The sequence below is a fragment of the Pipistrellus kuhlii genome, unplaced genomic scaffold (assembly GCF_014108245.1).
Source record: "Pipistrellus kuhlii isolate mPipKuh1 unplaced genomic scaffold, mPipKuh1.p scaffold_m20_p_4, whole genome shotgun sequence".
Taxonomy (NCBI): domain Eukaryota; kingdom Metazoa; phylum Chordata; class Mammalia; order Chiroptera; family Vespertilionidae; genus Pipistrellus; species Pipistrellus kuhlii.
The window spans coordinates 14,892,442-14,918,293 of NW_023425540.1; the positions used below are offsets into that span (position 1 = coordinate 14,892,442).

The 25,852-nt window shown below is 42.3% G+C and overlaps 1 protein-coding gene across 1 annotated transcript in view; it reads left to right on the forward strand.

Moving 5' to 3' along the window:
- The first annotated feature begins 2,250 nt into the window (after positions 1 to 2,250).
- The window catches only part of BASP1 (brain abundant membrane attached signal protein 1), a 42,995-nt gene continuing 19,393 nt past the window's right edge, over positions 2,251 to 25,852 (forward strand). The window contains exon 1 of the mRNA XM_036410336.2: positions 2,251 to 2,402. The gene's annotated coding sequence lies outside the window, so the exon portion shown is untranslated. The remainder of the gene's footprint in view (positions 2,403 to 25,852) is intronic.

The following is a 25,852-nucleotide window of genomic DNA, read 5'->3' on the forward strand; positions in this document are numbered from 1 at the left end:
TGCTATCATGCAAACACAATAAGACCATATATATTATGAACACACAATAAGACCATATATATTTACTAACTGTAAGAAGATTTACGTGCCTGGAAGATCACAGGGCTAAAAATGAAATGCTAAATGATACCCCAACAAATATACTCAATAAATGCCTTGAGTATAAAATTGCAAATGCTCACCTAATAGGACAGGGTAAAAACTCAGAGACTTGCTCACAATGGTTTAAGATTTTTTAGCCCAGTATTTTTCAACTCGGGGTGACTTTTGCCTCCCAGGGGACATTTAGCAATGCCAGGAGATATTTTTGATTATCATAACTATGGAACGTATGTGGTGGTGGTGTGTGTGACTGGTAGGTAACTGGTGGATAGGACAGCAATGATGTTAGACACCCCACGGTAAACAGGACAGCCCCCAACAACAGAAAATGATCAGCCGGAGGTTGAGAAACCTTGCATCTAGCTTCATAGATAGTGTGCTGGAATGAGGGACTCATATTGAACATATTAACTTATGAATCAATATTTATATTCAAATAAGTAAAATAGCTTGAAGGCAACCCTAGTTGCAATTTGCTTTCCTGTTCTTGTATGATATGTATTTGTTATTCATTTAAATGGCTAACAGAGGAAAAAATGAAAAAACACAAATCAAAATCCCTACTTTTTTCTTACCGATCTTTGGTTAAAAATGTGAACATTTCCAGCTTGCATGCATTTGTCTCATTTGGTGCAGCCGCATGTAAGCTGTAAATACCTGCTCAGTGGGTATTTCCACTGCAAACCTCTAGCATAGTCCTGGGTTGCCATGGCCACCCCACTGAAATGCAGTTGAATTCGGGTAAGTCGTGTTCCCCTCTCCCCCCTGTTAATCAAGGATAGGCTTACCTTTTCCAAGTTGAATGCGGATGCACTTGCCTTTGGCGTCGGTCCCCCTAAACATGCGTTTTGTCGTCCGGATGTTGGAGGACACCCTTGTCCCTGAATGGAATGGAGGCCCAGGTCAGGAGGGCAGATCCACCGGGGAGGAAAGCCTGCCACTCAGTCCTTTCTTTGCTGGGATACAGGCGAGCGTGAGAGCAATCCACACACGGCCAGAGGGCGCCAGAATGCCGCGAATGAAAGTTCCAGAGTTCCAGCGGGGTGTGCAGGGAGGTAAAAACCGGCTGTCTAAGGCCAGAGCCACCTTGTAAGCCATATCGTGTTATCTTTTGTATTTGCTTCTTGCCAACAGATAAGCTAGGTGAGCACCTCTCCCCACCCTGGTCGTAATTTGTGTTCTGGTTGGGGTCCAACCAGGTGGCGGTCCCAGGGACTCCCCACTTGGCCCCCCTGTGACTGGTGGCTCCTGGGCGGGTGGCCTCGGCTCCCCCAGTCTCCCCAGAACGGGCTGCCTCCATTGAATCACAGGCACTCAGACACCAAATCCCCATGGCTCCTTTCCTCGGGTTCTCGTCCTCCCCTCCTCTCTCAAGCCTAGGGAGCATCCTCGCAGGGCCACGAAGCCCGCCCAGCCAGCCGGACCGTAAGCCGCTGAAGCCGTGCTGGTCCTGGCTCCACCTGGGGCCGCGGGAGCCGCCCACCCAGGGCAACTCCCCGAAGTGCCAGCGATGGGGGTCCCCCTCCACCTCGCCGACATCTGTCTTTAAGGGCTGAGGGGAAGCCACTGGGTCACCCCCAGCCTCACTGTCTGCCAGGGCGTAAGCATCTCAGCCCATGTCGCCAGCTGGCGGGAATGGGGTGCTGAGCAGGGTAGCAGGTGGCAGGGGGCATGATTCATCCCCTCCAGGCAGCCCCATACGTCTGATCGATAGCCGGAGCACTTCTATCCAGCCAGAGAGAGAGAGAGAGAGAGAGAGAGAGAGAGAGAGAGAGAGAGAGAGAGAGACCCACCCACCAGGGGCAGCCCAGCGCAGGGGGGAGGGGAGGCACCGGGCGGTGGGCCCCAGAATGGAGAGGGGTGGGAGCGAGGGGGAAACCCAGAGAGAGGGCAGATCCAGAGAAGCAGGAGGGAGGGGTACAGGGATGGAGAGGAGGGGTGCACCGGGATGGGGATGGAGAAGGGGCGAGGGGAGGGGGGGACTTGGGAAGCGCACAGAGTGGAGGGAGTTGAGGGGAGGCGGGCGGGGCGCCGGGCTGAGGGGAGGGGAGGGAGCGGAGGGAGGCTGGGCTGGGGACGGCGGGGGAGGGCGCTGGGCAGGAAGGGGAGGGGGAGCAGCGCCAGAGATGCAGCGGCTGCAGCGGCGGCGGCAGTAGCGGCAGCGGCGAGGCGGCGGCGGCAGCGCTCCAGCTCCCTCCTCGCCTCGGCCTCCGCCGTCCGTCCAGCGGGAGAGACGACACCAGCGACCCGGCCCCTCGGCGGCACCGTTCCCCCAGGGGCGGCACAGGCACCCAGAGCCGGTAAGGAGGCGCGTCCAGGTGGCCCTGGCCCCGTGGACACCGCAGACCCACCCGAGGAGCCGAGGACCCTGGGGTCTCTGTCTCCCCGCGCTGCACCCCGCCCGGCTCCCCAGGCCCTCCCTGCCGGCTCCCCAGGCCCTCCCTGCCGCTCCGCCTGCAGCTGGGGTGGGGGTGGGGGTGCAGGGCCGGGTGAGGCAACGCCTGGCCTGGGGTCCTTCCAACCGGCATGGGGTCCTCCACGAGGGCTCCATCGCACTTCGGGGATGTGGGGTGCAGCTCCCTGCCCCCCCCCCCCAGGTGAGGCTGCAGCCACGCACTTGGTGGAAAGGATTGGTGGTGGTGGTGGGGGAGGTATTGGGGAGGGATGGCGAGTCTGATCCACGAAGTTGGGGCGGGATGATGGTGGTTAGCGGGAGAGAAGCTGCTAATTGGGGGGAAAAAAATGCCGAATGCAGAAACCCTTTTAGCCCTCTGAGTCCCCAAAAGCCGGGTTTGTGGGGCTGAAGGGAGCGTGTCTGTCATCAGAACCGTCCACCGCGGGAGGAAAGCGCCCGGGGCGAGGGGCGCAGCAGTGAGAATGGAGGTGGGGGTGGGGCGGGGCGGGAGCGAGGGGGCAGAGAACCCGGGGAATCTGGTCTGATCGGAGGAAGGGAAGGGAGGAGGTGGCTTTTGGCTTTTATCAAATGGGTTTCCTTGGCCAGTGGGACTCCTGAATCTTGGCTCCGAGTGGCCAAGGAATGCAGGGGCCACAGGACAACGTGCCTGCAGAAGCCCATCCGAGCGGATCAGAGCCCCAGCCTCGGATGGACGGGGCTGCCTTGCTTTCCCCGCTAACCTGTGGGCCCCTCCAAGCATTTACATTTTTTGGAGTCTTCAGCCCTAGCCAAGAAAGAGGGTGTGATCTTGAACCTGACCGAGCTTGGCCCCCCGAACGGCCTGCCCGGCCCCTCTGTGAGCACAGATTTGGGGTTTAGCAGGTTTTTGCCTCAAGCACGAACCCTGAAACCCGACGCCCCGGTTCCTGTCCCTCCCCTCCACCCACCTCCGAAACATGGAGAATTGCGGAATCCCTGGACCGGATTGCACCCACTACCTGCGGCTGCAGACCGACCGCATTCTTTTCATGAATATTCATCGAATGCTTGGCTCGGCTCCTTATCTGTTTCCCCAGAGATATTTCCCGCCTGGGGACGGACTCGGTGGACAGTCCCTGGGTGTGTGATTTCCACCCCGCTGAGCTCAGCTTTATACCTGGAGCAGGGTGGACACACCTCGGTCTCCCGCGGTGCCAGCAGCACGCACGCGGCAGGTTACCACCCAACCCTAGCGGATCGAGGTGGTCTTCCTGCCAAAGGGGTGTGGACCAGCACCCTCGGCCCCTTGCCCCCGTGGGATTACAGCCTGGGCTAAGCGATCCCCGGTGCTGCGGGCGAAATGAATGAATCGGGACTGTAATTACCTATTCCTTTGTCTTGGCCTCGCGCATGCGCGGGAGAGCTGGGCGTGGAGGGCTCCCTCGGCAGCCGCGTCTGATCTCTCCATCACCCACCCACCCATCCACTCCCATCCGAGGTGGAGGAACAAAGGCGGTTGCCCTAAATGTTGCATGAAACCCTTGGGTGAAAATGACAGTCTCCCCTCCACCCCTGCCCCCGTGTGTGTGTTTCCCCGTTTATCCGGCTATCTCTCATCTTTTCTTTCTTAGTGGTTTAAAATGACCAAAAAATAAGATTAGTTCTTATAATGAGAGCAAATTGTGGATTAAAGGTTTTTTGTTTTTGTTTTTTAAAAGAGAACACTATGATTTTACTTTCTAGTACTGTCCATTGTTCTTTTCCCAATAACATAACACTGCAGAAAATGGTCACTCTTAATTTGCATCAATTAACTGAATTTTTTTTTTTTTTTTGGTCGTTTGACTGAGGGATATTGGTCTCACTAGTTAGGAAAAATTGAGACATCTTGGCTTTTATGGGAACAAGATGGCCTAGAAAACCCAGCGCAGAGAAAATGGTTACCTTGTCAGGATCCTAACCCTTTTATTTTTCTCTTGCTTCCTACCTCATTGTTTCAGTAGGAATCCCCCAAGGCAAACCCCATGGAGATGGAAATCCACTCTTGGGAAGGGAGAAGGCTGTCCCAGCTGGTGGGGTGAATGTGGTTAAGTTCATTTCTCTTTCTTCCTTCATTCCGTTCTTCTTCTTTTTATTTATTTTATTTGGCAATATTTAACAGAAGCCATAATGCATACACTTTTGGCTGATTCCAATATGAATCATCCAGGTTATGACATTTTAGATTTCTCTTTGGGCTACTTTGTTTACCATCTAAAAGGGAACATGTGTATCATAAAATAGAGCTAAGTATATTTTTTGCAGATACATATACTTATAAAAATTTTATACTTCAGCACACCCTGATAAGACAACACGTGGCAGGAAAATGGAAATCACCTCTTTTGTTCCTTCTAATAAAAACTTGGACCTTATGTAAAAGAGCCTATATTAGTATTTTAGCTACCTGGTTACCTGCTCTATTCCTTAGTATTGAATGACTGATTATGATTTAGATGGCTCTCTGTACGTTTTATTCCCCCTCCCCTCCCGTAGATTGTGTTTTTAAGGGAGAGGTGAGTTGAAATACAGACCAAATTCAATAGCAAGTATATACCAATAAAACCCAAGTTCAATGAGTCTTAGTTTTCTGAGCAAAATCATTTTAAAGTAGAATTTTTCAAAAAGATCGGTTGTCTTACTTTGTAACTAGCTCGATTTTTGCCAAGCCTTAGCAGGTGGAGAAAGGAGCTAATTGGGCCTTTTGACAAAAATTCAATAGTGACTACGTGGACAGGGGCATTTTTCTCTTTAACTAGTGCTCGCACTTTCATTGTGGCCCGGGGAGAGCCCTTTCTCTCCCCAGATCATGCGAATAAAAATGAAAACGTAATGGAAGAGCTCAGCTCAAAGGGATTCAGCTCCATGTTCTTAGAGATGTCACTGCCCGTGTGTGTGTGTGTGTGTGTGTGTGTGTGTGTGTGTGTGTGTTAAGAACAAATTAAAACTATTTTCCTTCCATGGTCAAAATAAATGGAGTATGAAAAACTTACATTTGGGTGAAATTTGATCACTGTAAAATAGATGTCTATGATTTTCATTGTAGTTTAAAAAAAAATTGCAAACCCCAAAACCATTGTTAAAGCAATTAAGATTCCAGATATATAATGAGATAAATCTTATTAATGATATGAAATTAAGCCAGTTGGTTTAGAATATTATTATATAGTGCTTCATATTTGTCTTTGGAAAATAATTTTCTTTCTAAATATGTATGTAAAAGGGAGAGAGACTAGCTAGTGTACTAAGATACTCATTTCCAATTTCTACCAGTGTACCCCTAAACAAATGGGTTTCATAGAACATTAAGATGTTTATTTAGCAGTTTAAAAACTCATATTAAACCCTGCTGAATTATAAAAACGGTAATAAACAATGCCTTCTAAATAAAGGATTTATAAAAATTGTTTTGTCTTATTTCTGTGATCTCTTGTACAATTTTGTTTGGAAAATGTTCCCCAAAGGCCTGTCAGTTATTGCTAAAAGCATTTGCCTTTGGTGTCAGATTTCATTGAAAGACATGCTTTGGTTTGCTTAGGCTTTTGTTTTTCTTATGTGTAGTTCTTTTTACCTTCTCATTGTTGCACCTTCTTTATCAGAAGATTAACATCTTAGTGATAGTCTTAGCTGGTAAACTGGAAACCAGGTAAAACAACTTAGACGTGTAGACACGGGGAGATGATGCGGAATCTTCAGTAAGTTTTCTCAACTTACTGAATCTTTTAATTTATTGTCTCTTAAGACTTGAGATAACCTCCCCTCCTCTCTCAAGCCTAGGGAGCATCCTCGCAGGGCCACGAAGCCCGCCCAGCCAGCCGGACCGTAAGCCGCTGAAGCCGTGCTGGTCCTAATGCAACACTCTTTGTTTTAATTATTGTGGATTAATATCAATGAATGACTTTAAAGTTGTGAATAGTGAGAATGTTAAAAAAGAGCACACTCTTGGTGTGTTTTGGGGAAATGTTTATTTACTTACTTACCTACTTAGGTTTCCTAGAGAATAATGGAAACCAACTGGGTTTTAAAAAAATCTTAGTACTGGCTGGGCCACTTTGGGCAAATTACTTTGGGCAACTTACTCTGGATTTTAAGTCCTTTTTTTTTTTAAAAAAACAACTAGAATAATAATTCCTATTTTCAGGCTATACGAAGGACCACACATCTGTGTAAAAAGTGCGTAAAAACCATAGCTGGCTCTTAGGGGGGCCGGGCCCTGGACCTCTCAGTCTACATTCAACATAATTCATGTGATTGACATCACTAACTAATTTCTGTATATTGAGCTGTGTTTTAGTTTCATGCTGATTAGTCAAGATCTGAGGGCTCTGGGAGCATTCAGTGAGAAACAGGATCTCATTCTCATAGATGTGAATATATCCCAATCCGGAATTTCTGGCCTTATGGATGTACATATTGGGAATTCTGAGACACTGCATTGGAGTTTGCCCAAAGTGGGTTGAATGGAGCCAGGATGACCACTCCCAGTGAATTCCCCAGGGCTGCTTATTAACTCAAGAGATGGCATTTGAGTTCTTTTGAGAAAATAGAGGGGCAATCTTAAAATCACGGAAATTCCCTGCCTGGCAAAGGAAATGCCATTCTGTTAAATGCCATTTCCTCTACAGCTGATAAAAGAGACATCTAGGTAACTGTCACGTGAGAAAACTTGTCCAGTGAGTCTTATCAAGAGTAAAATACAACATAGAGCCAAATTCTTACCAGGATATGGTTAAGTTGTAATTTTCAAGAGACACAAGCCCAAAAAGCACTGTGATTAAACAGGATTCTCTTTTCCCTCTGGGGATCAGAAATGGGGTGAAATAGGATGCTGAGAGATTCTGATAGGGTATTTTTCTTCTGAACTCTAAGGATTTAAATAAAGTTAAAAAAACACACAACAGGCTTTCTAAAGGCATCTGATTTTTTTTTTTAAATTAATTATTATTTTTTTATTTTTATTTTTAACAAACCCAGGGAAAGCAGAGATTTCTTGCCAAGTCAAGTCCATCATGAGGGGAGAGTGTGATTGAGCAGGCTTCGTAGTCTAGGAATAAATTCCTGAAAGCTTCAGATATTGAGAAATAGAAACCATCTGCTAGCACCACAGGGACACAGGGCATAAGGAAACACTTCAGGATAATATAGGAAAATGGTGTTCAGTGTGGGGAAGCAAACCACTCACACAGTATTTTCACCTTACCACTTAAACATTTTTTTGAACTTTGTTGAATTGATTTGGTTGTGGTGGTTGTTCATTTTGAATGAGGGATGATTTATTGGTTTGTTTTTTGGATATCTCTCTGAAATGTGTATTTTAGCTATTATTTGTACATTATGAAGGGAGAATGATATCTAGAAAGCATGGGCTGGAGGGTGGAGTGTGTGGAGTTGTTCTCTGGAGCCAGATTCACTGGGTTAATTGAAGTATCTTGTCTCAGCCACTTTCTGTTTGTGTGAACTCTGGCCAGTTGCTTAGCTTCTCTGTGCCTCAGTCCCCACCTGTAAAACCTGGGTTACAACAAGGAGCTATTGTTAAGGGTTAAGTGAAACCCTCAAACACTTTAGGGCAGTGCCTCACACCTATTCGGTCCATCTTATTTAGCACATTCACCATAAAGTGGGGAGAAGCCAGGCTCTGCTTTCTCCTCCACCTCTGGAGCTGTTCCTAGGCTTGTTTCTGAGGCCCTGTTGCCAGATAGGCCATGGTGGTGCCTTGAAGAGAGTAGTTGATAGGACATTAAAGTCTGAGGTTTAGGATAATCCTGGCTGCATAGTTAAGTCCTATGGTACCTTGAATATGTGGCCAGGACACTTGTCCTAGTTTCAAAAGTCTAGAGCGGGTAGGTTAATACAACCCCAGCCTCCACACTGAATTGGCATTAAAATGAAGAAGAAAAAAGGTGAAAGTCCTTGGAACTTAGGAAAGCTCAGAAAAAGGCTCACTGTATGATGTTAGGGAGAGACTTAAAAATTCCTCAAAGTACTGGCTTTTGTTGTGTTCTGAATCAAGGTGCATTGATTGGCATTTGAAAGGAGTGTCATAATCATTAGTATTAAGACTGATATAATACAATTTATATATTTAAAATTCTAAGGACGCATATGGTAATACCCTTCCATTTTCCCACATCCCCTCTATCTCCATGAAACAGTTTCCCACAAACTGAATCATGTAGGAATGGAAAGGTGTTGTCACCTGTTGACAAAATCTTTACAAGTAAATATCTGCATGGAGACTTTGTCACTATGGTCTCTTAAAAACAAACAAACAAACAAACAAACCTGTTTCTTTGGCATTTTAGATATTTGGGGTTGATCCATTCTTCTCCAGAAAGTTCCAGCCTTTAATTCAGGGATCTGTCCATGTGGTTTGTTTTTGGCCTTCTGGTCACTGGCTTATGCTGTTGAGGGAAGGGAAAGTCATTCTTATTTTGATTAAATCATTTTTAGTAGTTTCTTTAAACATGTTTTGAATCTTATGGATTTGGGAGGGAAATGACATTTTACTAACCTGTTAGGTGTTCACTGTAGAAAATAGGTTTGGGACAGGGTGGTTGCATCTTTTTTAAAACTTCCTTCATTGGTGAATTTTTTTTTTTTTTAATCTGGAGAAGTTAAGAGATGAAATTGAACATTTGTTGGATGTTTATTGTACATCATATACTCTCATTGAATTTTATCCCATGCAGGCCACCCCTGAGCTTCTCAGTATTAGTATGTGGCCCCTTTTTCATCCATAAGGGTGAAATAATGTTCATAATATTCTAGAGCTAATAGAAAGAGAGATAATTCAAATCTTTGTCTGATGGCCCTATTCCTTTCCACAATGCTATTATATATTAGACTTCCATAAGCCTTGGAAGTCCAATATGTACCTTATGTAATATGGACAACTTTCTAAGGTATTAACATCTTCATTATTATTTACAGAGAGTTGTGCTAAGCTCTTCAATGAATAACTATGTATTATAGAGAAGATGCAGGGCGGAGTAAATATTTGATCAGTAGATACATTAAGTCACTTATTGATTAGATGTGCTCTTGTCACAGTGAACATGGGCTAATATCCTTAAGTCATACTTTTTTGAGTCTGATGATGATGGCTGCTCCCAATAAGACTGTGGGTGAATGTTGTGCATTTATTTGCTTGACTCCCTTCATTTTCCCCATTACACCTCATAGGTGGAGGCAGTCATTCAAATACCTGTAATTCTAACTTTGAAATACCAGTCAACCCTCTTCCAGCTACTGTATGTAGTAGAGTTGCCTGATTAGAATAGACCAAGCCCAAAGTTGGTTCACTGGTTTTCATTCTGCATGGGTGTGGGCAGGATTCATTTGCAGAAGTCCGTGGCTGTTTTCAATACTATCCTAACTGCAACAGAAGTCCTTTGTAAATACTCATGTCATCATAACAAAAGGTTTGAAAACCCATGACCAAAACACTGATTTGGGAACTTAAAAGGTTCTTAGGAAAGTTAGTGGCTTTCTCAAGGTCCCATGAACTGCTTAGTGGTTGAGTTGACACCCAGGTTATTTCCCAGTAAAACTCCTACTGTCCCTCTTTTTCAATTTGAGTCAACCTCTTACTGTCTGCAATATTAAAAAAAGCATTCCTTCCTTCTACTTTTTAGAAAATCCAAATTGGAGTCTATGTGTATCTGCTGCAGCCCTGCCTACCCCCGCGCTCCTCCCCACCTCGCAGAAAGAACTACTTGTTGATACATCTCTGTGCCCCTTGTCCCCAGCGCCCACCTGCTCTTTATCTGTGCATCATCTTCCTTCTCAACAGACCTTTGCTTCTTACAGTATAGGCCCCTGACTTCCTTCAGATGCCAAAGAATTCATGGCATGTATTCAATAAATTGGCTCATAAAACGAAATCTTAGTGCCATACCTTTTGTTTTCCACCTAAACTTAATAGTGGTACAAGGCTGGGAGCTGTAAATGGAAGTTACATCTTTGAAAATAAGCCAGTTGGTTGTGGACGAATTAGGGGACTACAGAGCAAGTGGGATCATCAAACTTCAGGCCCTCTAAATGCCCCGGGGAAATCCAGCATGCAGTGCAGCATTGTGGGAGGTGATGGGTGGACATGAGCTTTTATGCTGATTACCAGAGTCATCTGGCTTCTGGGTTTGAGAGCTGCATAATACACGAGGTTTAATCTTTTTTTCTTTAGAACGATCATTTACAGTATTTGGGCTGATTTAGAGGATTTAAAGGGCTCTAAGTTTCTGAAGTAGTCATTAAAATATGGAACTGAGGTAAATGTTAAAAAAATTTTCAGCCCTAACCAGTTTGGCCTGCGAACTGAAGCGTCCCAGGTTCGATTCCGGTCAGGGGCATGCACCTTGGTTGCAGGCACATCCCCAGTGGGAGGTGTGCAGGAGACAGCTGATCAATGTTTCTCTCTTATCGATGTTTCTAACTCTCTCTCTGTAAAAAAATCAATAAAATATATTAAAAAAATTTTTTCCAAACCTTGTTATTTAGATGTTTGAAACTGATGTTAGCAATGTTAAGTGTTTACATTTGTATTTGGTGAAACTGTAGTGAAGTTTAGATAAGACACATATTTCATTCATATTTTTAAATGATCATCTTTAGACATTTCAATAGAGAATAAGCTTTGCTGAATTTAATGACCTCACAGTTTTTATAATACTTTAAGTTCTTATACTTTTTGCAGGTTTAGTTTAGAAAAAAATATATTCCTAAAATAAGTTCAAATTAAAACCTCTTTTTTTAAAGTCTCTGAAGAATAGGTGCTAGAGAATAGTTTCTCCTGGTTGAACTTTCTACATTACAAGTTTCTTGAATTGCTTGGCAGAGTGATTTTGGAAAGACCCACATCATTTACCCGTTGACAACCCTTCAAAACACCATTACTTCCTAGGTTAATGTAATAGCCAAATCAAATAGTAACAAAATCTAATTGTGGAAGTAGTATATTAAAAGGGAAAACAATAGCAACCATTTAGTAACTGTCAGAACATTCCTATTTCTTCAGGATATATAGAAATAGTTCTCCTTAGAATTGTTGGGTCTTCACAGAAAACTCTCTTAAGATTCTTTGAGCTATCTTGGAAACAGTAGGGGCTGTAGGAATATTTGCTGTCTTTGACCTTTACAAAATGTTCTCAGCCGTTTCAACAGAGAACTATATTTGCCTTGGGCATATTTAAGATGATCTGGGGAAAGGAAAATCTAGAAAAATCAGTGACTTCCAGGTAGGGAGATTTGAGGTGATTTTCTCCCTTTATCCTGCATTTCATCAAGAAGGTAGAGTAAGGTTATATGACTGCTAGAGTATTTACTAAATACATGGTTTTGGTTAAACAAGGTGTTCTGGTATCTTTTCTGAATGACTCATTTCTCTGAGAGAAAAAGAAAGGATCTTAGCTAACAATTGGAAGTTACAAGTAGTTTCTGGGTCTTCTTGGGATAACCCAATCTGGTGGAGACCACCCTGTTGACAGGTTTATTGTGGCAAAAGCATTTCCTCAGTAGTACTGGTTATCTTTTGTTGAGACCTCACTCAACTGGACTTCAGAAACCAGGTTCCAGAAATGTCAGTGTTGGTTTTCAGACAAATAGCAACAAGCGTTTGTCCCAATGTTCTCGAAAACATTGTCAAGACAAGATGGATAATGGTTTCCCAGGTGTGTATTTCTTCGTGTGACTCACATCTCTTCTCCCAAATCGAGTCCAATGGTTGACTAATAAAGCCTCCTTGAAGGGAGACAAACATTAGTAGCTCACCTTCTTCACTTTTATCCTTTCTATTCAAACTGGTTTTGTTTCCACCATCCAGAGAGTTTAGGGTTGATTTCAGCTGTACAAGAGTTTCCTTGGTAGGTGGTTGTCTTAGGAGATCACAACTGGCTACAATGCAGAGGAGTAACCACACAATGGAATCACAGCACAAGATTTCACTAAGGTAAGAGTTGTAATTTTAAATGGGAAAAGCATTCTAGTAATATTTCTAAGATACTATGTTTAATTGACTACTAACTCTGAATGTAGAGAATATAATAAAAAAGTGAATTCAACAATAACAACAAAATGAATTTTCAGCAGTCTTTACATATCTCCCCCTCATCCAACTGACCATGTTAATTAGCCCTTTCTACTTAAAAAATATCACTCTTTTGCTTTTTTGCAATACTAACACTTTTTCTGTATCCTTCTTCCCAACAACAAATATTGGAACATTCAGGGGGAAGTGGTGGTTAGGGGAAACAGTTGGCAAATCAGGACAAATGCACTCATGCTAACCCCTTTCATTTGCCTTCTTTAGACCAAGAGACACCACTTGTGGGTCTCGTTCTTGTATTGATCCCCCTTGGCTGGGCAGATGACCAAAGGAGGATCCTTTGTCCCTTCCGTAGTGGGAGCCAGGACTCTCAGAAAAAGGGCAAAGAAGTCCAGGATGATGTCAGGCTGCAAGAAATGTTACTTCTGTTTCCCAGGGAAGTGAAAAAAACTCAAGCCAAATTTGAGCTGGGCATGATTCCTGTTGGAAGAGGGTGTGAACTGGAGGAGATCTATCTAGAAGGCAAGATGACACCCAAACTCTTAGGGTATTTACCTCGAGCAGCTCGTCGCATGGCAAACCAGCAGGCCCTGACAGGCTGGCAGTTGTTTGCATAGTTTATTTGGTAGAGAAAGTATCTAACTGCTAGAACAAATGTTTCAGAGCACTAATATGCATGTACTGGTTAGTGTGAGGTTTAATTGGCCGGGACGTATTTCCATTTAAATTGGATTCTGATAACACATTTAACTACCTCGCTACCCAATTAAACAGTTCAGCCTTGAGAGAGGGAGGGGCATCTGTGAGCAACAGAATTTCTTATTAAATACTGAGGTGGTTTTTTTTATTAAAAAAAAAAAAAAACCCTTAAAAGGGGGAAATGGCCATGCCTGAGGGAAGTTCAGCATGGTAATTTTGCAGCCATGTGTTTGGATGGAGAGAGGGGAACACTGTTCCTTTCTGTTCCCAGGAGTGTCTGTATTCCCCTTGTGTGGGCAGGGTTTCTGGTAAGTACAATACAGGAAGCAAAACTACATTATTCTAGGTCAGCAGTCAACATTACCTCTTGTTTCTGAGCCTCAGGGAGCCCTGTGTTCCCAGGGTGAGAAGAACATAGCCCGGCAAGAGGAGGAAGCCAATGGGTAGGAGAGGGCTCAGATACATATATAGTAATAGAGTTGGTGGAAGACACTGCACTTTGTTTCCATTAGTCTGTTGGTGTTGCCATTATAAACACCCCTCCTGGGTGGTCTACATGACAGAAATTGATTTTCTCACAGCTATGGAGGCTAGAAACCCCAAATCAAGGCGTTGACAGTGTGATTTCTTCCGGGTTCTCTCCTTGGCTTGCAGATGGCCTACTGCTTGTTCTGTTCTCCCGATCTTTCATCTGTGCACTTGTATCCCAGATGTCTCTTCCAGTGTGTCCTAATTTTTTTTTTTAATTATAAGGACACCATGCTACTGGATGAAAGGTTTGCCCTAATGGCCTCATTTTAACTTAATCATCTCTTTCGAGGCCATATCTCCAAATACAGGCACATGTTGAGGTGCTGGAGTTTAGGGCTTCAACAAAGGAATTTTGGTGGATACCACTCAGCTCATCACAATCTATGTTTTATGCCAAGGAAGGTATTTTATACTGAAGAACAATGTCAAGCTTCTGTGCAGAGTGCTGCTCCATGCCTTCCTGCTTCACGAAGGAACTCCCAACCCTTGAACCTCTGGTTTAATGCTCCTGAATCCAGGAGGGGCAAGCATAGGTGACCTCATCTGACACATTAGATGCAGAGAGTTAATCTCGATAAGGTTCACATTGCTAGAAGAGGTAGAGCCTAGTGTAGGATTCAAAGCCATGTTTCTGTGCTCCAGTGTTCCCCAGAGGTGCAAAGGGTGTGTGCAGGCATCATTCCCTCTGTTGTATTCATGATGGGGATGGGGACATGGATGAAGCCTAAGGATCCTTCTCAACACAGTACTTTACGTAGCCACCACTATTCAATAGGCACTAACATAGTGAAACCTAGTTTTCACTCTAGTACTATAAAGTATGTTACCATGTTTTTCCTCTGCCTGAAAGCTTTTTCATTAGTTTTTTAAATTTAATTTTATTTTTTTAATATACCTGAATTTTACAAGAGAGTGCATAAAGGAAGCAAGAAGGATTGTCTTAGCACATATAGTGTAAAGGACCAGCTAGTCTTGAGTAAATAGAGTTTATTCTGAGAAAACCCACTTTAAAATCTCCCATCCAATAATGGAAGAATTGATCATATGTGCAGGCCTGTTTAAAATTCTGTTCTAGCATCCATTCTTATTGGAAGGGACTCGCCATACAGAATGTTACCAGGGTGCAAGTCTTAATGGATGGAGACTTTGAGACATTAGAAGACACTTTAATCAAAGCACATGTGGCAGGAATAGGTGGAGGTCTAGGTTTCTAAACAGTGGGACACTAAGTATTGGGAAGGAAGGTGTGTCAGGAATCACATGTGTCAGGAGTCTTTGATGACATAAAAGCCGAGGCTAATGAATTTTGGGGTCTTTCCAGGCAATAAAATAGTGATACTGAAGGGATTCTTTGAGGGGCACTCTCAACAAATGTGGATGTGAGTACATCCACATCCTTTTAAAAGCAATTTACAACTTTTGACGTGCCTTCTCAAATGATGCAATTACTGCTTTCTGTTTCAAATTTCAGATTGTGTCACATTGTGTTAGCTTCATTTTTCCACAGTCATTTGAATATAACAATATATTCAGATAAACCACTGGCCCTAAAAATAATGAAAAGTTGATACCGTTCAATATATTTCATAAAAATTTTCACTGGCAAATTTTCTGCATGAAACATGTGAGTTAGTGTAGAATATCTTATTTTAGCTCTTTAATTTATATGGCATTTATTTTCAAGCCAATGCACACAGTCTACTTTTAGTGCTCACTGTCTTGGTCAATAGCACTTTCTTCCATTTATTCCAGAAAGAAGGGTTCTTCCTGGTAACAAAGGTCTATCAAATCAACCTTATAACTAATTCACACATTGAAGCCTGAGGATTCTTCTCAACACAGTACTTTAGGTAGCCACTACTTTTTTTTCTAAAATAAATGGAAAAAGGGCTATTGACCAAGACAGTGAGCACTGAAAGTAGACCGTGGGCATTGGCTTAAAAATAAAGGCCATATAAATGTCCATTTCCCTTGTTGGGGAGGAAAATTTTTCCTACACCTTTCAAGTTTCTTCTAGCTTGTCTAATAATCAAGTTGAGACATTAAAATTCAATTTTAATAATAGGTATACCACCTTCAACTAAAGACAAAAGAAGATGTTGGGTATAGAGAATGAATTATGGGAAGTTACCAGAAAAAATACAGTAACAAGGGAAAATTGTTATTCAGATTTAAGTCTATGCCTTTTTGATTGATAACAGTTTCTAGGAATTTAGATAACTTCCTGATACAATGAGGAAACACCCTTCCAAAAATTATTTCTTCAAAAAGACCCTTTTACAAAGGATAACTTCTACTTGACTTTTTGTTTTGTTTTTTAATATATATTTTATTAAATTTTTTTACAGAGAGGAAGGGAGAGGGAGAGCTAGGAACACAGATGAGAGAGAAACATTGATCAGCTGCCTCTTGCACACTCCCTAATGGGGATGTGCCCTCAACCAAGGTACATGTCCTTGACTGGAATCGAACCTGGGACCTTTCAGTCTGCAGGCCGACGCTCTATCCACTGAGCGAAACTGGTTAGGGCTCTACATGACTTTTAGAGCTTCTCCCAGACCTGCTGTTTCTTAAAATCAACTAACATAAAATAACCAGTACCCCAAAGAGGCACTTTGTGGTGGTGGACTTTGTTCCCCTTCACCCACTCTCTAAGCCATGAATCTTGTCAAAGCCTCCATTCCTGTCCTCGATTACAGCCCAATACTCATCTAAATCTAAGACTGACATTCCTATGCCTAAGACTTTATATAATGACATTCTGTTACCCTTAGAATAAAATAATAAAATTCTTCACTGATTTGCAAGGTCTTGCATGTTCACTACGTGTTTTCCTCTTGTACCCCCTTTCATTCTTTTTCTTAATATATTTTTATTGACTTTTCACAGAGAGGAAGAGAGAGGGATAGAGTTAGAAACATTGATCAGCTGCCTCTTGCACACCTCCTACTGGGGATGTGCCTACAACCAAGGTACATGTCCTTGACAGGAATCGAACCTGGGACCCTTGAGTCCGAAGGACGATGCTTTATCCACTGAGCCAAACCAGTTTTGGCCTCCTTTCTTTCTTACTCTCTCACCCACCTTCTGTTCTCTAGCCACACCAACTGCACAATGCTCCAAGGTCTTTCCTACTGTTTCTTCTGCCTGGAATATTCTTTTTCCCACTGTCCAAGTATTCCACAGCTTAACTGTCACTTTTCTCAGAGATGCCTTTCCTGGCTGTCCCCACACCTCCCATAGCACTTGCCATTTTTTTTTTTTTTGTCCTTACATTTATCAAAACCGATGTGACTTTTTAATGTCTCTAGATAAAAAGACTCAGGAGGCAGGGATGTGCTAGTTTAGTTGACCCATGACTGTTTTGTAACAGTTCTGCTGCATACCAAGCTCTCCACATTTGTTCCGTGTCAAAGGTTGCCTACAGTACATTACATTCATGGAGGGCTCCTGTCTTTTGAAAGTCACCTTAGGAAGTTTAAATGATTTCCATTTATGGATAGTAAATTTCACCTCATCAGTTGTGCTTACTATGAAGATGGATATCTGATGAATTCCAATTAGTGTAATTATTCTGTTTCCAGGCCATAACCTTAGTAGTAATTGTTTTAAATCCCTGAGACATTATGAGTAATTAGTACTAATGGCTCATGCATCTAAGCTTCCTCCCAAGGTAGAGTCTCAAAGGAAGAATGTATTGTATATTATTTGTGGGAAACATAGTATTGCACTGTGAATCTTTTCAGAAGTGAGCCACAAGGAATGAAAGCTGGGCTCGTTGTCCTAACATTCCCCACCCCACTTCCAAGCCATTGAATGCTGTAGGTCCTCTGCAGACCAGTGCATTTGTATGACAGCAGTGGTGAAGCCAGGCGTATTCAGCCACCAGGTGAGCATGTGGTTTAAAATCTAATTCGTGCATTAGTCAATTACAAGCCTAACCAAATAAATAGGAATCTAGTCCTGGTTCTGTGCTGTGACACTTACTCTAAATTGTGAATTCCTGCAGTCCAGGACCTTGCTTTGTTCATGTTTGGGTGTCAGTTTCCCAGAGAGAACCTGTGGTCCAGTATTGGGATGAAGGTACAGAACGACATGTTTTTCATAGTGACCCTTGCATCATGCTATATGAATAATGCATGTGTCCGAGTGTTGTCCTTTATTTTCATATCCAAGAACCAGCTTGTAATAAACCTTTTACAAACATCACAGTGTTTTACAGAGGGAGGGAGAGAGGAACAGAACTGAAATAACATTTGTGATCCACCGCCCCACATCTTGTCGCCATATTTTCATGTACTTTTATTTATTGTTATTAATACTCACTTGAGGATATTTGTCCATTGACTTTTAGGGAGTGTAGAAGAGAGAGAGGGAAAGACAGATGGAAACATGGATGTGAGAGAAACATGTTGATTGGTTACCTCCTGTACTAGCCCTGACCGGGGCCCAGGCTGGAGAGGAGCCTGCAACCAAGGTACATGCCCTTGATCAGAACTGGACCTGGACCATGTGGTCTGCAGGCCGATGCTTTATCCTCTGAGCCAACCTCGCTAGGGCTCATGTACTTTTTGTCTTTCGCTGTCTCACCCTTGACGTTACTGGCCTTCACAGATCAGTGTCTAGTTTTCTAGAGGCAGTTCTTATTGAAGGAATTCTTATTAAATTTTTAAAAATGTAGTTTTTTTAAAACTGTAATATGAAATTGGTTTCTAAAGTAACCTGTAGTTAAATAATAATGCAGAGTTCCAGTAAGCAAGTCTAATTTGGCAATACAGTTGATTCATTCTAAAATGAATATTGATGCTTTATTTGTAAAAGTTTTATTTTAGGAGGCATCTTTTTTACATGTTAGAACTAGTTATAGTTGAGGTGGTTGCAGGATCTTTATTGTCTACATCTGTGAGATGTGTTGGGGTATAAGACAATCTCTTATCATATGCACTATAAACACTTGCTACTTTTATTGTTAAATCAGTACCTAAAGTGGTCTCATTTTAAAATGAAATCAGTTTATGAATGGCATTGTCTATAGCTGTGACTCCTCTGCCCCTCCTCCTTCCCCTGATGCCCCTCCCCCAACATACAGGTGATACTTCCATAGGATCTAAAGGAGCTGGCCATCAGGACAGGGGTGGGTCATCTGCTCCATAGGGTCAAGTCACTGTGATTTAAGTAGAATAAAAGAACTTTTGGCAATTTTTTTATTTTATGTACCATTCAGCCTCCCTAACTCGCCATACTGACTGCTGACCTTTCACATACAAACTTCATGTTTTGTTTTGAAGCTTGGCTCAGGTCATAGATTGCATCCTTAGAATATGTAATTAGCTGGAATGACATGGTATTGATGGTTGAGCAGCCATTTATGACACAAATGAATAACTGGGTGACTGATATGCTTTTTGATGTGTATTTCCAAGCAATTTACTAGAGGATATTTTCCTTTATTATTATTTTTAAACCCTCTGATGTGACTTGCTAGGGCAAAGGTATTATTTTGGTTTCGAAATTGGAAGATATAATCAGAAACGTTGCTGTGGCTGGAGGCATAATTGGTGTAGATATTTAGATTCTGACATTACTTTGCTCTATAAATTCACCATTGGGTTGGACACTCATGATTATTCATTTGAAGTCATAACTAAATAATCATTTTATATAGTTAAAAGGTACAAGTATTGCTTTTGCGATGAATTCATTCTTTATTTAAAGATCAGTGGCCTTTGTAAGCATATTTCTAGGACTAAGCCTTTTTAAGAGCAGCTCAAGTAAGCAAACAATGTGGGGGTTTTCTTCCCTGTTAAATGCAATGTGGGGAAACACAAACCACATTAAGATATTACACAATTAATGTTTGTTTATTGAATGAGCTGGGAGATAGATGCCAAGACCTGTTTTCCTTCCTTTTAAGGAGCTTATGGTCAGTGAAGGCAAACAAGTACACCAGTAATTACAGTGAGACAAGTGTTAGTCTGTAGATAACATGGGATAGAGGTATTAACCAGCAGATAGTCATTAAATTAACTACTTGGATCATCAGTCATTACGTCTGTTCTTTCTCTGTTTTGCTGTCAGAGCCTCCTCTTTGACTTGTCTAAGCAATGTGAGATATTCTAAGTTCAATAGGCTATTATTTAGTTTTATGTACATAACACTTTTGAGAATATGAAATTCATGACTGAGAGCATGCCCTTAGAGTTTAGTTTTCATTCAATGTTTATGCAACAGAAACATTTTAATAATAGGAATTAAATATTTCTATCAAGTTCTCATAGACCCCAATATCTAGAAGTTGAGAAGTTCAAGTGTGGTGAGTAATACACAATTTAACTTGATCCATATCATAAGAAAAAATTCTCAGTAGGCAGTCTTGATTGTTAATAGAGCACAATTCTGTGTATCAAAGGAGCTGTTTGTGTTGCTGTGTAATTCCCCTGAAATTTTCAAAAGCTGGAATTTTTCTGTATATCTTGAAAGTTTGTTAGTGGAATCTTCCAGTCCAGGCTGTGGTAAACAACCAAGAATTCTTCATGGAGGTGTAAGGAAGATGGATGTCAGGAAGGCTGTCTGACAGGGGCATCAAGAACCCTCCTTGAGCTCATCTGGACTGCTGTTGGGATGAGGACACAGACAAAACATCTGTTCTTAACCCTAGAGACTTGAATGGTTTATATTTTGAAGAAGGAAGACTGTCTCAGCCTGTGGTTGAATGGACTTACATGCGTTCCAGGTCTGGAGCTCTGGAAGTGAGGGGTGTAAATGAGGATCTTGTTCCCTGGACCCTACATGTTCCCGATGTTGCTTTCTAAAGTCAAGCTCCTTATAGTGTCTCCAAAGTAGAACAGACCATGATGTGTGAGTGGAGGCTATTTCATTATATAGGTGCTTATTTGGGGGGTTCTTGTCTTTAACAGTGACATTTTCCTAGCGACGTTTGGAACTTGAAATATTTTTGTGAATTATACCTACCCTATTGCCCCACTGCCTTTCTATTTCTTCCCCATTGAAATTGCCCTCTTTGTTCAGAACAGCCCTGGACTGTCTCCTTGCAGTCATTCCAGGCTCGTTTGGATCTCCCCATCATCTTAGTCTCCTGCCCAGGAAAACTGGTCACTGTTTTCAACCCACTCAATTTCCATAGCTGGCTAGCTGAGTTTTTATTGAAACCAAAATAAAACTTCAAAGACACCGAAGCAGCTTGAGCCTCCCTGCTCTCCCTTTCAACTCACACCTACCGATGTTTATCTTGGAACTAATTTGATGTTTATTTGATGAAACATGTAGTTAAGTGTTAATGGAGACCAATGTCAAGCCTTAGAACCGTGTGCAGAAACCTTTATTAGTCTGTGTTGAGCATTTGATACTCTGAGGTCAGGGTTTCTATAGAAACCGTGGAAGCCTGGAGTAAAAATGCTTGCCTGGCCCCCAAATAGTCTCAACTGAATGTACCAAAGTGTAGCCACCGCCATCGTAGCACCTGAACTTGATCCATCTTTTCTTCTTCATCTTCTGCCACCTGTTTTTCCTGCATCACGCCATCTTCAATTTGCCATCCTACTGCCCAGCACTGTGAACTTTTATAATTCCTGGTCAATATCTGAAGTGTGGAATTCAATGACTGTTTAAATAGGACTCATTATGGATTGTATTTAAATATTGATATGACAATGACTTTTCAAAGAATATGTATTCATTTCTTTTTGAGGGTAAGCTATTAATCTCCTGCATTCTATTCAAATATGATTATCTTTGGTAAGCTTTTAAGTATCTTTCCACTCAATTGAGGACTACCCAGCTCCTGAGTAAGTGCCTAGAAAATGAGAATTGATTTAGTGTTTGCTCCTTTTAGCCCTCTAAGAAAGCACGTTAGCTGGCTCATTCAATAGAACACATAAATGAATTGGGGAGTAAAGCTACAGAAATCCTTATCCTTCCCTGAATAATCAATCAAACTTGACTAAATAGCACACACTGTCTCTAGCCCTTTCTGAAAGAAGGTGTGGCATCTATGAAAAGTCCCCTCATTCACTTTGTTTTTTTCTTTGTCAACCATTTTCTGAAGTCTCCAAAATCAGGGTCCAAGTAAAATAGTTCAACATTAGTACAGTAGTCATCCCCACTTCCTTCCCCATTCTCAGGGGATATGTTCCAAGGCCTCTAGTAGATGCCTGAGACTTCAGAGAGCACCTATACCTTTTCACAATAAGGAAGCACTTTATGACTTCTCTTTGGCGGATCCAAACTGCCGGCCAGCATCCCTGCACTGTGCTTCCGGCTATTAGGTAAAGTAAAGGTTACTGGAACGCAAGCACTGCATGGCGATACTCAGATGGTTGATCTGATAACCTGAGGGCTACCGAGTGACTGATAGGTGGAGGAGATGCTGGTCAAAGGGATGATTCATATCTTGGGTAGGGCTAAGCTGGACAGTGAGATTTTATTATGCTACTCAGAATGGTGCAAAATTTCTAACTTACAAATTGTTTATTTCTGAAGTTTTCCATTTAATACATTCAGACCACTATTGACTGTGGGTAAGTGAAACCATGGATAAGTGGAGACTACTGCACAGGTAACAGAAGGCTGTATATTGACACCACTCCCCCCCCCCCCCCCCCCCCCCCCCCAGGTCTGGGCCTCAGTGTTCTGCAAGACTTGTTGAGACAGCCCAAGTTATTGATCTTAGTTACAGCTTCCATGATCTTCCCAGGCAGGGCCTTGAAATGTCAGGTTGATCCTAGTTGGTACCCAGTTAGGAATTTACATGTGTGGCATATCTGCATCTGACAATGTCCTCTTGTGGTTGAAAGAACAAGCTTCAAATAGTGAAGCAAAACTCTTCTAGTCCAGATTTCTCCCAAATCAGTGAACTTGTGTTTATTCAAAGTCCTCTTTACTGGTAACCACTACCGGTGGTAATCAGGTCTTTGGAAATGCCAGCCCTGTAGGGTAGTGGTGTTTGCCTTTTCTTTTTCAATCTATAGACCTGCAGTTAAGAGATATGTTTTCAAAGTCTACTAAATAAAAAGCCTGGGTGGTTTTGAACTAAGTTGAAAACATAAAACCACCATTACAAGGAAGGCGAAACGATGCAAAGATTTATTTTTAAAATGGCATTTCACAGCATTTTGTAATCTCCCTTAATTATAAATTGCAGAAAACCCTACCTTTTAGTATACTGAACACAGGCTTACCCTGTACTAAGAGGGGGTTCTTGAGCTTTACGAAGATTAACAGGTTGAGATGCAGCAAGCTGATGAGGTAGGTACGGCTGTTTCCCCATTGTGCAATGAGGAAGCTTTGGCACAGGGAAATAAGCAACAGGTCACGTAACCAGTGTGACACAGCCCTTCTTGGCCCACATTCCATGCTCTTAACTTGTTTGAATTGTTCCCAGTTAATAAAAAAAAAAGCTACTTTATTGCTTCCAATCAGGGTAACTTTTCTTTGACTTTTTTTTAAAAAAAGGGCCATGCGTTAGCTGTGTTTGTTGGAAGTGAATGAGATTCTGAGACTTTCATAGGATCAGTTCCAGAACTGGAGCAGAGCCAGTGTGCACAGTGATCGCTCTTCCTGTGAGCTCCTGAGGGCCACAGGCTCCCAGATGCCTTCTTCTTCTCCAGTCCCTGGGACTGCACTGGGTGGGTGTCAGGCTGTGGGTCAATCCATCAAAACAAAGGCTCCTGACTCACTGGCCCACCAGGAGCTAATGGATTAGGGGACAAGCAAGGCTGCAAAACTACTACATGGAGACAGCATGCAAAGTGGGGTTTTCTGAGATTCAAACTTCAGCTTTTTAAAAATATTGTCATGTGAAATATTAAGTCACACTAAAAATATGAAATCAACTTAGTTCAAAATCGCAACCATCTAGGCTTTTTATTTAGTGGTCTTTGAAAATAAATTTTTAAAAAAATATATATTTTATTGATTTTTTCAGAGAGGAAAGGAGAAGGAAGGAGAGTTTGAAACATTGATGATAGAGAAATACCAATCAGCTGCCTCCTGCACACCCCCCACTGGGGATGTGCCCACAACCAAGGTACATGTCTTTGACCAGAATCAAACCTAGGACCTTTCAGTCCACAGGCCGACGCTCTCTCTACTGAACCAAGCTGGTTTCAGCAAATTTGCATCTTTCCTAAAATGCAAGTATGAGAAAGTGGATCATGTGTGTAAAGGAAGAAAGACCATCTGGAATACCTGTATTATACTGCCTCCACCCTTCCATGGTAAAGGTTGTAGCTTCTGACTTCACATATACAGCTATGTTATGTTGCTGTGATGTTTTCATTTCATTTAGGGGATAGGAAGGCATAAATGTTACTGTGTGTTCTTTCAACTATAGTAGAAGTCAGTTGAGTACCATGCTGCCCAATAGATGTCTGTGCCATATACTTTTAGGCTTTTGAAACAGAATCAAAGCTGTAATTCTTAACATGAATGCTGCTTCAAACAGTACCAATGGTTGGGAATCACCTTTGATGTGGCCCATATAAAGTTTCTGCCTTTGATGGACCTACCCCCAGTCAAACTTAAGAAACTGGATCCCTTTTAGTATAAGTCAGTGGCAGGAGAAAGTTGATGGATTTGGTAATTCAGATGTTTCAGATTTAACTCACAAGACATGGTGGGCTTCATACTATGGAAATTGGGGGGTAAATGTATTGCAGAGGATTTGGGAAATATCGAGCATAGTCTCTTTAGCGGCTCCCCACTGTTTCCTGGAAAAGGGCAACTAGTGAGCAGAGAAATCTCTGCATCTGGGCCACCATGAAGCTCTTAGGCATTTACTGCTCTGCCGCCCCAGGGTCACGAGGCTCCCTCTGTCTCTGTTGCTTATGATGATTTCAATCCAAACACTCAAATACTCCAGCTGTGGGATCAGGAACAGATGGTTTCATACTTTTCTAGTAAATATAGTTTATAGGATTGCTTTAGTCATATTCTCTAAATTCTCGCTTCATCTCTAACTGCAGCCATCTCTCAGGCACTCACTTACATGGAGCAGCTCTTTGTAAACTGTTGCAATGAAAGAACCAAGTTCACATCCATTATCTGGAGAAAGTGACCGATAAGTGTGCGGGTCAGGGCAGCCTCCGTTGTGAACTGGATCTGCTGATTTGATGTAAAAACAATTGTGTCATACTTTTAAAATAAAAGATTGTTTTTCTCATCATAAACTGTTGCTGTGTGCAGGATGAGGATTTTGCAACTGAAAATTATTTGTGAATGTTGGCGCCTATGTGGCATTAATTCTGTGATTGAGTCTGACGTATACTTTTAAATGGGAGGACACTTCAGCAGAACCACTAAAAAAAAGATCTTCAGCTCAAGCTGGCATGACTCCAGGGGTATGGTGGTGTTGGTAATCATCACCATAAGGGCAGTTTGATGTTTATTCCACAACTGAACATGCCCGTTGCATAAACTTGAGTACTAATAAAACCAAGTTCAGCTGCTGACCAAGTTCAGACACAGCAGTGTTCTTTCAAACTCGGAAGAAGGAGGAAACGTGTCCATTGTAGGGTGTGACTAGTTCTCAATCCGCAGTATAGCACGCCATCCGAAACCAAGCATGTTTATGGGGGCTGGATATCTCTTAACACCATGATGTCGATAAAAATTATTAATAAAAATACATGTCACGTTGCAGTTGTGCTTTGTTGTCATTTTAAAGCACTTTTACATGTTGTTGCTCTTGTTCTATGTCTCCTCAGTTACTCTTTCCTATTCACATACCACCATTCCATGGACTCTGGTGTCTCTTAATTAAGGAGGCCTTCCTCATCATCATGTTAAACATTAAAACACTGAAACCACAAGTTAAAGATAACTTGCATAACCATAAACCTGTAGGTGTTGAGCCATAGAAGCTCATTGGCATAACTACTACTATAGACACATATCTTAGTCCATTCATGCTGTTTAACAAAATACCATACAGTGGGTGTCTTACTCAATAAATATTCATTTTGCTGAGCTTCGGAGGCCGAGAAGTCCAGGATCAAGACATCAGCCGCTTGGGTATCTGGTGAGGCCTCTCTGGTTCCTGGAAGACTGAG